Below are 14,649 nucleotides of genomic sequence, written 5' to 3'. Positions count from 1 at the left end.
CAGATAATACTGTATCAGTGACACTTTGCCTTCTAAATCGTTGGTCCTGTACATATAAATTGAGCTTTATAGAATAGTTTTAGTTCACAGGAAGCTTCTTACGTAACACTGATCGAAAGCACTAATGTGGTGACGCAAAGCAAGGCACAGTTCAGCAGTCATTCAAGTCATGACTTCGTTATATTTTGAGATAGCTTTAAAATCACTTAGTCGAACAAAACTCTAAAGTACGGTAACTGCCAGGTTGCTTTATCTAATTTATGAAACGGAGGCAAAGGAAATCAACAATAACCCTCCATTTACCATGATTAGATTAGCTATTACTGAAACTGCAGAAAGTATATAAACCTTTACTTTGTGTTCACTTGAATTTGGTTATTAAGCTTTGATGGAACTTTCATTTAACCAAATGCCTTTGTTTACAACAATAAGCATGTTAAATCTTTTGTGTTCTGAATTTGATATGAGCATTTTAGTACATGCCTCCTGCAAAGGCATGTTAAAGTTACAGATTCTATTCATTTGTGTTCTGTCAAACATTATCAATTCAATCTAGTTAGGGTCTTGTTTTTCTTCCTGACTTTAAGAAATATATCTTTTTTCTATAAGCCTTCTACTTTTTCAAGAATATAACCAGGCATTAACAAATATGAAACTACTTCTCAGAGCAACTTCATAAAAATTGATTTTTCAAAATTAAATAAGCATCTGGTGGGCTGAAAATGCTTTATACCTGATATTTAAAAGATATTTTGACTATTGCCAAAAGAAATCAATTTCTTCATGCTGTCTCCCTTGCAGATGCCGTCATATGCCGCTGGGTTGTGTAGAGCACAGGCTCTAGAGGGAGGCAGGTTTGGATTTGCACCTCACCTCTACCACTTACCTGCCTGTGACCTTGGACTTCACCTCTTAGGGAAATCAGTTAACTCTAATCACCCTCTCCTCAGTGTGTAATTGGGTTCATAATAGTACTTATAGTGTTTGTTTTATGTGAGAGGATGCATGTAAAGAACTCAAAAACCTGACTGTTATTATAACTTGTGTTTGTGTGTCTGTGTGTGTGTCCATACTCTACATACATGTTATCGACTTGACTGAAAATTTACTGATTTTAAATCTGGTTATAATAATGGAAATGCTGTTATCCTTTCAGGACTTAATGTTCTAGTATCATGACCATATCTAGAAGTGACATGGAGCATAGTTATCATTTTGGATCTATTCAGAGCCATTGCTTGAAAACAAGTCACTGGGAAGGTGGCTATTTCTTATTGCTGAGATTGGAACCAAATCCATATTCCAAAGAAGTCTTTACTTGAAAAGTGGAACTTTATTTCAGTTCTTTTAAATTGTTGTAAAAGCTGAGATAAAGAGTGTTTTAAATACGTGAAATAGAAATACATGGCCTTTCCAATAAGAAGGGCTCCTGTTGACAATTTGCTGTTGGTTTTTCACTGACTTTATCTGTTTCTCACATCTTTTAAGCTTCTCTCTAACTGCCTTGTTCTCTCTACACTTTCCATCTTCATCTCTGTCCTTTATATCCACATTTTTGGGGTAGTGTAGATGGGTTTGGAGAAATCCACACTGTGTCACCCAGCATCCTTTAGACCAGTAATCCATACGGGAGTGATAGGAGTTCAGGCTAGGAGATCTGGTCTTTGATATTGGGTTTCAGCAAATTTACACAGTAATTATGGGGATGGAATTTTTCTCCTCATGTGTACCATCTTCTGTCTGCTTGAATAATGAGTCATAGAAAAATGAAAACTTCTTTAACTATGAAAGTTTCAGCAAGAAAAAAATGTTAGGCCTTTGGTGTTAGTATAATGCAAAATAAGATAGCATTTAAAAAGTCTCTTCTTCAGCATCATATTGACAGTGCCCCTCACTTGAGTCAGGGATTGGGGACTTACTGAGATACACCATCTGGCAGAATACGGAAGGCCAGTCTTGTGCCAACTGAAAAAGCTGCATCAGTTCCAACTCTTGTGTACTTTGCACATTATTGGATGTCTTGCAAAACGTTTATCACTTTTTAATTAGGAAGGACTAAGGGATTTTAGTACCCCAAAGAAAATGTCCGCAGCCCAAAGATAGAAAAATTATCCAGTGGATCATAAGGGGCAGTAGGTGTTTCACTTTGAGCTTGCACAGAAACAAGGACAGTTTCATACTAGGATCTTTGTTGGGGGGCATGTATCCTTGGTCTGTCTGAGCAGAACTGGGGACCTGGTCTTTCTATTATTCTGACAGTTTCCCCAGCTTGTTTCTCTTGCAGCATGGCCAGGCCTTGAAAGCACATGCCAAGAGATCAACTCTGTTCTGCTTCTTGGCCTATCATGTAAACTGTGGCCTGTCATGTTCATTAAAATGAAAATTTGTCGAATGGAATTTGCCTGACTGGCGGAATAGTTTAAATGTCAGATGTTGTTAGGCCTGGATATAAATATTATGTTTCTATTGTTAATTAATTGCAGCGCCTCAGTACCAGTGATCCAAAATCCAATTTAGTCTGCAATAGGCCTGTGGATAAGGGCCAGAGACAATGAATGCAGAGGGAAAAAATGTATTCAGAGTTTCCATTGTATCCGTCAATGTCCTCTTAGAAAAATAGCAAATTTTGGTGTGTCATTACAGTTTAAGAAGGGCAAAACAAGACAGAATTAGGACTCATTGTCTTTTGAAACCTCTCAAATGTTACTTACTGTTGCATCTATTCCACTGCTAGCCCTGAGTCTGTCCCAGCATCAGAATTCCCAAAAGATGCCACTCTGTCCCCTTTCTGGGACTCCCCCCCACCCACTGTTTACATCTCTTGAGTCTGTTGTTTTGTTCCCCGCTCATTTCAGACCTGTAGAACTGAGGTGTCTAGCCCCGTAATCCTGCTCAATTCTCTTTGCAGTGTTCATTTTCCTCTCTTCCACTTACCATCAACCCTTCCTTTCTCTTTCTTTTTGTCCCTTGTTTTGGTCCCCAGGCTCAACAGCCTGTCTGTCAAGTCTGCCACTGTTTGTTAAGATCATTTTGCTTCCAAATTGAGCTGGTAGCTGAATATCACTCGGAATATCGCTGCTAGAACTGTCTGCATTACAAAGAGGAGCAGAAATCTTGCTGCTGGGGCCCAGACCTCAAAACTGACTGTTGTTGCAAAGCCGTGAGCCAGCAGGCGTTTGTGGCTGCCATTCTCAACCAATATTTTGTTGAGTACTTGCTGTGAGCATGGCATCTGACCCGGCCACCTCTCTGGGTTCCAAAGGCAAGTGGATATGCCAGGCGGAGGAGGACTAATTAAGACTTTGGAAGGCAGGACTAATGTGGTCCAATGGTCAGGGGCCCTCATTTAATTCCTGGCATCCTGGTCCCTGCCAACCTCGTTCTGTCCCTATGATTATGCCAGCTGAGAAGCAGGGAAGGGAAGATGAACTTTGGTTTGCTCTGAGTTTCCCTGTCCAGCAGTGTCTATCAGTTTAAAAATGAGAGGGAAGGAGGCCAGAGAATCTTCCAGATGGAGAGTTCAGAGGAGGGCACAACCAGACTCCCTCTCGGCAGTGATGTCACTGGGCCATTCAAGCACTGGGCCAGGAGCCTGCTGCCTGACCCTGTAGTGGAGTGGAGTGGGGGCTGGCAGAACAGTCACCCTTGGCTTAGGGTGGAAGCAGATTCAAACCAGGCACATGCAGGCCACATGGTAGAGGCAGAGCATTTACCCTGAGGACTGGCAGTCTGTTTGGAGGTGGGGCCCTTTATTCTGGACTCCTCTTAAGGGCGAGATCCCCAGGTTATGTAGACAACTGCAGAAACCGAATGGGGAATTGGTGTTCTCCAACCTCTCTGTTTCTTCCTTTAGCATGAATCAGCTGTGTAAGAAAGGTGACCTTAGATAGGCTGGAGGCAGCAGTAACAACAGTAGCTCTACATCCTTGGATGGACGCACATGTGGACAGCAGTTCCAGGCAGCAGGGGTTTGGTGAGGACACAGTGCACTGACACTTGCCACACCTCGTGGTAGCACAATTTTTTAACTAGATTCCGTGTTCATTGAAAAGTATCCATATGGATACTCCAGGAACAGGGTTTTGCTCAAACAAGAACTGTTTTTTAGACTAAGGCGATCTGAGGTCTATGAAATTCTGGAATGATAACGAATGAGGCTAAACACTGAATATCTGGCTTAACCTTACTTAAAAATTGATTATTTTAATGTTACATCCATACAACCTCAGTTTCTCTCTGAGATGAACCTCTTTGTCTCAAATTCAGGTTATTAGAGTTTGGGGAGGGTTTGTGCTATTGGGAGCAGAACTGTTTGACTTGAAATGTCATCTCATTCTAAGAAAACATACTAGGGCCATGTTAGGGCATCCCTGTGCAAATGTCACGTTGTCTGAGTGTCTCCTCCTAGGATTAGACTAGCCACGGTGCTTCCAGCCCTGTCTTACGGTCAGACAAAGCCACTGACTTCCCCCACAGCCAGGGTGCCAACCTGGCCAGGGTCATGCTCCCCGAGATTTCATGGAATTTGATTTGTCTCTAACTCTCTGCATGTTAAGATGCTAATTATTGGTTGACTGGTATTCTGCTCCTCAGGTGTCACCTAATGATTTTCCAGGGCTCATGCTACTTGGCAAATTTATTTTTCCAATGCCTGGCAAATATTACAGCATTGAACAGGTGTGGTGAGGATGAGTAGTGTTATATTGTGTGTGTGTGTGTGTGTGTGTGTGTGTGTGTGTGTCTCAGGCCACAGAAGTGTAGACTTCTGTAGAGAGATATCTTTTTATCTTAAAAAAGCCTAGAGTACAAATTAAGAAAATGAGAAAGAAAGAACAAAAATAAAAAGCTAATCTCAAGTAAAGAATTTTCAATGTTTTCAACAATAACACAAACATAATATTCCTTTAAGCAAATTTCCTTGGGTGTATGTTGACACTGTCTTAGAGGACGTAGATTCAACAAGGAGCAAGAAAGGTGTAGTCTGAATCACCACACCTATAAGAGGTTCTTTTAAAGACGTTCGATGCTTTTGTTTGAAATAAAAATGAGGTGCTGGCCAAAAAAAAAAAAAAAAAAAGATGTGGTCTGTATCTTTGTTGAACTTAGGGTCTATTGGAAAGACTTTCATTTACATTTTGACAATATTGATCAGTTATCCATGTGAATAACAAAACTAAGGAATATTCCGATCTCCTCCCTCAACTCTAAATACATCAGTTTCACAAATTCTGAAAATTACTCTTTAAGAAATACATGCATATAAACTGAAATAAAATTTCTGGGAATACATCTGAGAAGTCTCAGGTTTGGGGGATCTTTTCTGTTGTTTGTTGTGAGGGTTTAAATCAGTCTGCAGATTCTCAAATAATTTCATGTGTTTAAAATATTCATTTATCATCAGGTAGTTTAACCAAGGCTATGTTTTCCAGCTGCCTGGTTTTCACCGATATGTAGAAAAAGGTTTAAGAATCTTTTCTTAGTTGAAAATTGGCTATCATTTGAAAGAATGTTGCAGTAATTCATCTGCAGCAACAGCTCACTGAGCATAGCACAAGAACAGAAATGAGGGCTGAATTTATTCACTGTCTTCTTTCTTGTGTCTTAATTCCTGAGTGAACAGACTTCTTTCCTAGGTATATACATAATTGTTAAAGACTTAAAGGTCAATAACCAATCGCTTAATGTGGCAGTCAAGTCAGGTGAGGGCTGCAGAATGCAGCAGTGGATGCAAATCTCTCAGTTCCAGGCAATGTTGCCTTAAGGAAGGTGCAGTTGGATGGTTCCCAAAGATAGGTTTTAATTGGGGGAAGATAAATCACAGTCAAAGGAGGTTTTTATATTTGAGAAAGATGTTTGTTTAAATTCAGGCCAGTATTTACCTGGAGGCTGGATAATGGAGTGAGGGGCTTGGTGTTGAAAAAGGTTTTCTGGGCAGCTATGCTCTGGAAAACCACTCAGATAAATCAGTGTGTTATTGGCCTGTACTGCTCTGCCTCCATGATTATGTCTTTTGGGAGCAGCTAAAGCCTAAACCTCTTTGGATTCATTTAAACATAATCTGTGTCTTGCAGAAGGTCATATGAAGGTTAGAGAGTCCACCTGCTCTACAACAAAATGGGGATGAGTTAGGCATGAGGGGAACTGGGAAAGGTATAATGCATTGTAGCTGCAGGTGAAAATGTTTTCATGGACAGTAGAAGTTTATGTCTTTGGATTTGGGGGTCAAGGTAAACATGGGAAAGAGAGGACTAGTTTGAGTGGCTATTCTTGACTTTTGTCCAGAGATTAAGTACTTTGGGCACTAGAGTGAGAGTTTTCTGATTCTGACCTGCTCCTACTTCAGATATCTAGCATACATAAATGGACAAATGTTTGGGTGCCAGAGGTATACACAAAGACTGTGGAATCCACTTGTGCAGCTGACTCTTGAATACGGAGGGGGTTAGGGGCGCCGAGCAGTTGAATATTTGTGTATAGCTTATCATCAGCCTTCCATATGTGTGTCCATATCCGAGATTCTGCAGATTCAATAACCACGAAGAGTGTAGTACTGTAGTACGTAGTCATTGAAAAAAAATCCATGTATAAGTGGACCAGTGTAGTTCAAACATCCTGTTCAAGGGTCAGCTGTGCTTGTTTATTCAACAAGTATTGACTGAATGACTATTTAGTGCTAGCATAGAGTCTGGGGCTCACAATGCCCAGGCAGGGTGAGTTTGGTTTAAGCAATATAAGCCATAGGTTTTAAAGAGCTTAGACGTTCATTAAGGTCATAAAATATAAACACAGGAGAAGGTAATAATTTAAGACAATAGCATGCATGCCTGTCACAAGGCATTCTACGATTAAGGAGACAACAAAGCTCTGTTTTAAGATCAGTCCCACCACCTGTCCCTTTACCTTTCTGGGAGCGAACCTTCAGTACTGGCTACCCTTTCTCACTCTTCTGCTTTCAGCCTCTTAGTTTCCACTGCTCATCTGCTCATCACCTTGACACGTGCTCAGGTTTTTTCTGTTTACGAACTGTACAAAGAAAGCCTCTTTCAGCCCTTTCTCCTCCAGTTGCTACTCTTTCCTCTCCTTCACACCCAAACGTGTCTAATATTGTCCTTACTCACTCTCTTCATTTTAATGATTTCCACTTCATTTTAATGATTTCCATTTTCCAATCGACTCCAAACTGAATTCTGTCTCAGTCCACAGAACAGTTCCTCGTTCAGTTCCTCAATGACGTTTACATTGTAAAAGGGACAGAGCTGGCGCAAAGCCATTAGCGCGAGAGCCTTAGCGCGAGAGCCATTAGCGCGAGAGCCATTAGCGCGAGAGCCATTAGCGCGAGAGCCATTAGCGCGAGAGCCTTAGCGCGAGAGCCATTAGCGCGAGAGCCATTAGCGCGAGAGCCTTAGCGCGCCATTGCCCGCCGGGCAGAGAGTGTGCTGAGAGGAGGCTCGAGGCCTTCTCCCCAGGCCCCTCTGGAACCCGGCCTCGGGACCGGCAGGTGACCTGGGGGGCCCAGGGACAGGACTAGGGCTGTGTCTGCAGAGCTCCAGAGCCCTCGCCTCGGCCGCCCACTGGCGGGGCCCAGGCCTTGAAGTAGCAGCGGACCTCTCCCACGTCCCCACCTCTGTGACCTAATGGCAGTGGTTGCAGTCTTCATGGGTCCCAGACCATGGAGGCCTCAGCAGCTGGAGTATACGGACACTGCCTTGAAGGTAACAGCTTCACCCCAGCCACCATGTTGTGATGAGAGGCACACCCCATGTAGAGGCCACAAGGATGTGTTACAGCTGATAGCCCTAGCTAAAGTCTCAGCTAACCCTCAGCAACTGGCAGGCATTTGAGGGGATGAACCTTCAGATGATTCCAGGCCCCAGCTTTCAAGTCTCCCAGCTGAGGCCTCAGGCACTGTAGCATACAAAAAAGTCGGCTCACTGCACCCTGTCAAGATTCTTGTTCCATAGAAACCATAAGAGATAATAAATTATTATTATGAAGTCATTAATTGTTAGGTAGTTGGCTTTGTAGCAATATGTAGTCAATGCAAATGCCTATTTTATTATTACTAACTTGTATTTTGCCTAATATTAACTTACTTCCACCAACTTTCTTTTGGTTCATATTTGCTTGGTATATAGTTTTCTGTACTTGTCCTTTCAAAATCTCTTTCTGTCTTATATGTGTTTCTTATAAACATCACATAGCAAGGTTTAAAAAAATTCATTTTGAAAAAATTTTATTTTAACAGATGCATTTAATCCACTTACTCTGATTACTGACATATTTGAACTTCTTTTAAATATTTTGTGTTTTCTGTTCACTGTGTTTTCCTTTGTTTCTTTCTCCATCCCATTCCAGTCTTCTATAGAAAGAGAATTGGTTGAGTTTTCTATTCTCTAGATTGTTCCCTTCACTGGTTTGGATACTTCAATTCTTATGGTGATTACTCTTATGTGTTTTAAAATCGTGAAATAGAATATACATACAAAATAATTTTTGAAAATGTATATCTGCAGTTTAAAGAAAATAATAAACTGAACATCCAGATACCTGTCCCCAAGCCAAGAAATAGAGCATTACCATATTCCAGAATCCTCTTAGACCATTTCCCCATTACAATCTCCTTCCTCACTCTCAAGGTAAATATAGCCTGAATTCTGTATAAATCATTCATTCCCTTGCTTTTCTTCATAGTTTTTGCCACTTACATGTAATATTTCAAAACAAGATAGTATTTATTTTTGCCTTTTTGAATATGTTATATGCGGAATAATATATACAGTCTTTTGTGACTTGCTTCTTTTGTTTTACATCATATTTTTGAAAGGCATACGTGTTGATGTGTGTAACTGATTCATTGATTTCTCAACTCAGTGTAATATTCCATTGTAAGAATCTATAAAAATGTGTTTATTCATTGTACTGTTAATACCTGTTTCTGTTTTCAGTATTTCTTGCCATTCTAGCATTGATGCTAGAAACATTCTTGTACATGTCCCTTTGAGCATATATGAAAAGATATCTTTGGTTATGTACATAGAGAAAGAAACGCTAGTTATCTTTAACAAGTTTATCAGTAGCTGTAATGCTACAACTTAATCAGTATCTTTTCCTCCTAAACATTTCCCCTCCTTTATTCCATATGATTGTGGCCAACCACTCATTTCATCTTATTTGCAAACCCTAAAAATTGGTCATTATTGCTATTGTAGGTTTTTGAAAAGCAGGGTTTAGTAATTTTTATCCAATACCCATTATTTATTTATTTATTTATTATTATTATTTTTTCTCAAATTTGCTTTAATTTTTAAACTTTATGTAATAATATACTGTGTTTCAGGAAATGTTAGAAACACATTTTTTTTTTATTGGAGTATAATTGCTTTACAATGGTGTGTTGGTTTCTGCTTTATAACAAAGTGAATCAGTTATACATATACATATGTTCCCATATCTCCTCCCTCTTGTGTCTCCTTCCTTCCCACCCTCCCTATCGCACCCCTCCAAGCGGTCACAAAGCACCGAGCTGATCTCCCTGTGCTATGTGGCTGCTTCCCACTAGCTATCTACCTTACATTTGGTAGTGTATATATGTCCATTTGAATTTACTAGATTTACTGTCATACTTGCTAATTTATTTGTTCACCATTGCTTTTTGTTCCTCTTTCCTTCTGGGATCAATTTCTTATTATTCAAGTATATCTTTTAGTATTCCTTTCAGCAAAAGTAAACTACTGTGAGCAGGAAATAATATTTTTTTTTTCTGAAAAATGTCCTTATTTCTCTCATTCTTGAATGATAATTAGTTTAGCATGGCTATAGAATTTTCCTTGAATTTTTTTCACTTGGAACTTAGGACATGTCATTCCACTGCTGTCTTGATTTTATTTTTGCTTATGACAAGTTGTTTTGCAAGGAGTCTATTTTTTCTCTCTGGTTGGATTTAAGGCTTTCTTTCTATCTCTGGTGTTCTGCGGTTTCCTTCTGTTGTATCTACCTGTAGATTTGCTTTTATTTACCTTGTTGAGGTCTTGGTATTCTTTTTCAAGAGGATTCATGTCTTTCATTCTAGAAAATTTGCATTCATTATTTTTTCATATTGGTCCCCTCCCTTTCTTTTGAGCTATATTTTGTTTAGCATTTCTTTCTGTTTGAGATAGAAACGGATACAGCTCAATCTCTTTGTTGTCAGACCATAAATCTCTCAGACTTTATAAAATGTAGTATTATACTATTTTATCTAGTCTTCCCCAAATTATGTTTCCCCCAACTCTATTGCAATCCACATAACACAGGGGGAAGGAGAAATTTTGATGGTGTCCCATGGAGGGGCCTTATCTCCTGCATTAATATTCCAAGATTTACATCATAGCCCACAAGTCTGGCCTTGTTCTTTGGTGGTCATGCATCAGCGGTAATGGGTTCTATAGTGGTAGGAGGATGTGAAGGGAAATAGCCCAGTAGGGGCGAAAGCAGTTACTTAGGACATTAAAGGGAAAAAAAAAAAAAAAAAAAAAGAAACATGGGAAAACCATGAAGTAGTTGACCATTCCCAACTACTATACCTTAAGAGATGTTAGGACCTAGCCATGTATGAAAGAAATAGGCATATTCCATTTATTTTTGACCATGGAGTCAACATATGAGTAATGTTGGACTACTATAGAATCAGCCCCTTGAAACCTTAAGTTATTGCTGTTGCTTGGCAACTATAGTTTACCACATCTCCTGTCATATTGACTTGTGTGTGGTCAGCACATTGTACGTTTTGGTTGCAGGGAGCTTAACATGCCTAGATTTGATTTGAAATGCCAAGTTTGGCTTCCTCTGTTTTATGAGTTTCTCACTACCGAGAGAAGGCTACACTCTACCTAGAGGAAGGAGGATTGTATGTGTAAGCTTGCACACATTTACTCATAGGGGCAAGTGGTGAGGTCTGGATTGGGAGGGCCCTGCATGCCATATAAATGGAATAGGCTCCCCCAAGTAAAACTCCTGGGGAAATGGAAATCGAGTGTGCAAGAAAGATGGCGCTAAAAGATGTAAGAAAATAAAATGCTCGGTCAGATCTAGTGTGCTGCATAATGTTTAATTTGATTTTCATCTCTGCACGTTATAAGCTGTTTCATCTCTGCACTCCTCCATTCTGTTGAGGAGTTCACACCCCAAAAGATTTGACTATAGATCTGGCCAGGTTTGTGTGAGTCAATTCTGGGTAGATGTGTGTGCCGTTTTCAGTTTATGACTTTGTCTTTCATTGACCTCTTGTACAGGAGGTATGAGGCATAAAGTTTTATCAGTGGTTTATTTGGCTAGCATCACATACCATGGCATATGGAAATTCTACTTAGAGACGTGGAGAGAAAACGTTTGCTGTTTTGCTCGCAGATAACTCAGTGCTTTCGTTTTTATCTCTTTGTAGCTTTGAAGCGCAGCAAAGAAGGGAAATCCATTGAGAACAGTCTGTAAAGGTAAGTGTATTTATTACATGGCCTTGACAAACATTGCCTTTACAACATTGATTTTTCTTTTATTCAGAGATTTAAACACTCGGATTAAAGATATAGCTGACAGGACAACTTCCTTAACCACCTACTTGTCCTCCCTCATAGGCAAAAGTGCTGAGCAATAGTTAGCAGAGAGCAGGAGGAAATAAAATGATGTGCTGAGGGTAGCCAAATGCAGTTGTATGCTTGCTGACTTTTGCTTTCTTCTCAGCAGTTAAGACATTCCAATGGAGCTAAATTTACTAAGATTAATGCTAGATGGAAAAAGAATGCACTCGTACCACTTCTGGTCAATAGTTAAATAAAACCAGCTGGCCAAATAAAGCATTTAAGATAAAATTCAAAGTGGCATTTCAGTTGCGTTGGATGAAATTTATCATTAAAGTCAGTTGTGCCATTGTGTGGAAGAGCTAGTTTTGTAGAAAGGAGAAAGTTAATCAGTTTGGTGTAGCTAATTGCATTCCACCCAGTCGATTTGGACGCTAAGTGAGTTAAGGAAATGAACTTCCAAGTTTGAAGCAATGGGGAAAGTACCTACTCAGCCTCCTGTGAAACATTACAATCGAGCTGCTTTTTACATGGAAAAATGTAATTGTTTCCTCTTTCCTAGGTATATTTATAAGCATACGTCTGTACAGCATTGTTCTTTGAGCCATTGTTTAATTTCTGTTCTGCATGAAGTATCTTAATTTAAAGATTTCATTCTGGGGAATTATAGGGCTGCAGTTTCATCAAAAGTCTTTGGTGGCCAGGGTGAAATATGCCATAATTTTACATTTCTTTTCATCATCAATTATGTTTTTGACAATTTTAGGGGTTTTTTTTCTGTCATTTTTATTCCAGGAATCATGACCGTGACCACTTTAGTTAAAGTTGGAAGAGCCATTTTGATTTACTTTATATTTTAAGTTATTCCTAACTTTATGACAAATCTACTTCTGGAGCTGAATTTTTAATGTTTATTTTGAGGGTGAAAAGGAATTTTACAGGGAAATTGGAGAAAGCCCCTTTTGAATAATCAGAACATGAGCTATAAAAATATTGTTTTGAGGATTTGCTTTGGGATGATTAAACTCTGGTGCATGAAAGCTGGTTGGCTTGGAATTTTTCTGTAATGGGCACTAGTGACGAAAAAAATATCTTAAGAAGTAGATAATTCTTATATTCAGCCATATAACTTACACATCTCTGGACCATTGAGCCACATCTTGGAATAAAGCAGTACTTGATAGCTTTTAGAAATAAATTCTCATAAACTGTTGGAGTTAGTGATGATGTAGCAGTCTTCAGAACCTTGAGATCTTTAGGTATAGTTATGGTGCTCTCATTCTTCTTGGAAAGTATTTTCACACTGGTACCGTCTATTTCCTCTACTCTCAATGAAAACCCTTTGTTATTCTGGTAATCTGGAGTCAGACATGGATTTAGTTGTGGTTTGACTTTTATGAGCTATTGGACCATGGACAAGTTATTCACCCCCTCTGTATTTCAGTTTCCTACTTTGTGAAATGGAAATAAAACTGTTTTGCTCCTAAGGTTGTGGAGCTTAAATGAATTATTATGTGTTGAGGGCTTAGAACAGGTCCTGGTCCATGATAACTACTCAGTAGATATTAGCTGTTGCTGCTCTTGTTAATATTACTGTCATCATTATCAGCATCAGCGTTAGCATTCTTATGGATTTATTCATTAGATATTTTGAGGAGTCTGTTCTTTTTGGAAGTGTAGGGATAATGTTTCAAAAATGAGCATATGTTACTAAAGAAGGGCAAATTCTGCTTTGGCTTTTAAGAATCAAATGAAAAGATAACTTTCAGATAGTATGAGAAGTGAGGCCTCTGTAAGTAAAAAGTTGTCAGGTTGAAGTTTTGTTGTTGTCAGGTTGAAGTTTTGTTGGTGTCAGGGTAAACACTATCTTTGGCTGTGTGTGGGCAACTACTAATTAATATAGTCTTAGGAAGTGAGTGATCTATTGCTACTAGTTAGGTTGAGGAATTTTTGAAGAAAACCTTATTAAGTTTAGAGGAACTTCTTCCCCCTCCCCTTTTTTCCTGTCATGTATGTTTTCCCTTTTTAACTGCACTTTATTTTTTTTTTGAAGTAATTACAGTAGTGGAACTGTACCCAGGGACCCTGCTCAGGGCCCTACAGTCAGCATAAGGATAGGTGCATGACCACAAGCTTGGTTAACGGGTGCTTCTTGTTTGGAATTTGAATCTTGAGCTAAAGGATTCTCCTTTCTCCCAGTCAGCATTCTGCCCTGACAGTACCTGCCATGAGACCACTGTAGCAGTTCCCATTTCCCAGCTTCTGTCTTGGTCACTGATGGTGTTCAACGCTTATTTTCCAGTCTTCCATGGATTTGCTGAGCCTCCAATTTCCTTCCCATAATCCTTCTTAAATTAGTCAGTTGGTTTCTGTTGCTTGCAATCACAGAACCCTAACAGAGTAGTTTACATGTTAGGGAGCTAAATTTGGAATAAGTGGGGTGTGTTTGGAGGTTTACAGTAAAAATACCATTCACTACTTTCTTCCATCATATATAAGTAGCTGAGTGTTTTGCAGCAGATTACATAAGGCGAAGAGTTCTCAATTATTATTTCAAAAGTGGGCTATTTTGTTGGATTCTCCACTACTCTTGTGTTTGGTAAAAAGAAGTCACTTTTGGCTGCTTCTCGAAGCTCTCAAAGGATATGTGTATATGTGGGGGTAGAGTTGGAATTAAGAAGAGAAGCAGAGGTCATCCTTCCAATTTCTGGAGCCCTGGTCTCTTTGTGGCATGGGTATTGTGAAGGGACTGTGATTTCCTTCTACTTATCCCAGCATCCCAAAACAAAACTATTTAAATATTTGTATACTTTTGCCTGAATTTTTATTGCTCTTTTGAACACTTTTCTTGCCCTACTGAACACATTCTTTTCAATGGTGTGTAAAATGTGATTGAAAACTCAGTTACTTAGGTCTGTGGCACTGCTTGTGGTTTCCCGAGAATGGAATGGGCAAATTTGCCCTATTTCCCCTTGTGTCTTGTTTGTTGACTGCTTCTCTGTTCTGTGCAGTGCCTAGAACAAAGCTGGTTAATGATTTTTTCACAGGGACATCAATTTTTCACTCCTACTGTGAATAAATAGCACGACAGCATTGT

At 39.4% G+C, this 14,649-nt stretch overlaps 1 protein-coding gene across 20 annotated transcripts in view; it reads left to right on the top strand.

Moving 5' to 3' along the window:
• Window positions 1-14,649, top strand: part of FHIT (fragile histidine triad diadenosine triphosphatase) — a 1,435,777-nt gene that overhangs the window by 25,583 nt on the left and 1,395,545 nt on the right. For 12 of the 20 annotated variants that reach the window (XM_079935608.1, XM_079935600.1, XM_079935618.1 and 9 more), the window contains exons 1-2: window positions 7,382-7,712; window positions 11,420-11,468. The gene's annotated coding sequence lies outside the window, so the exon portion shown is untranslated. Of the gene's footprint in view, window positions 1-7,381; window positions 7,713-11,419; window positions 11,469-14,649 lie in introns of those variants that run through there. The other 8 variants (XM_079935606.1, XM_079935605.1, XM_079935595.1 and 5 more) reach the window with 1 other exon arrangement.

This window comes from Stenella coeruleoalba (assembly GCF_951394435.1).
Source record: "Stenella coeruleoalba genome assembly, chromosome: 10".
Taxonomy (NCBI): domain Eukaryota; kingdom Metazoa; phylum Chordata; class Mammalia; order Artiodactyla; family Delphinidae; genus Stenella; species Stenella coeruleoalba.
This window is presented reverse-complemented; position numbering and strand designations above follow the sequence as displayed.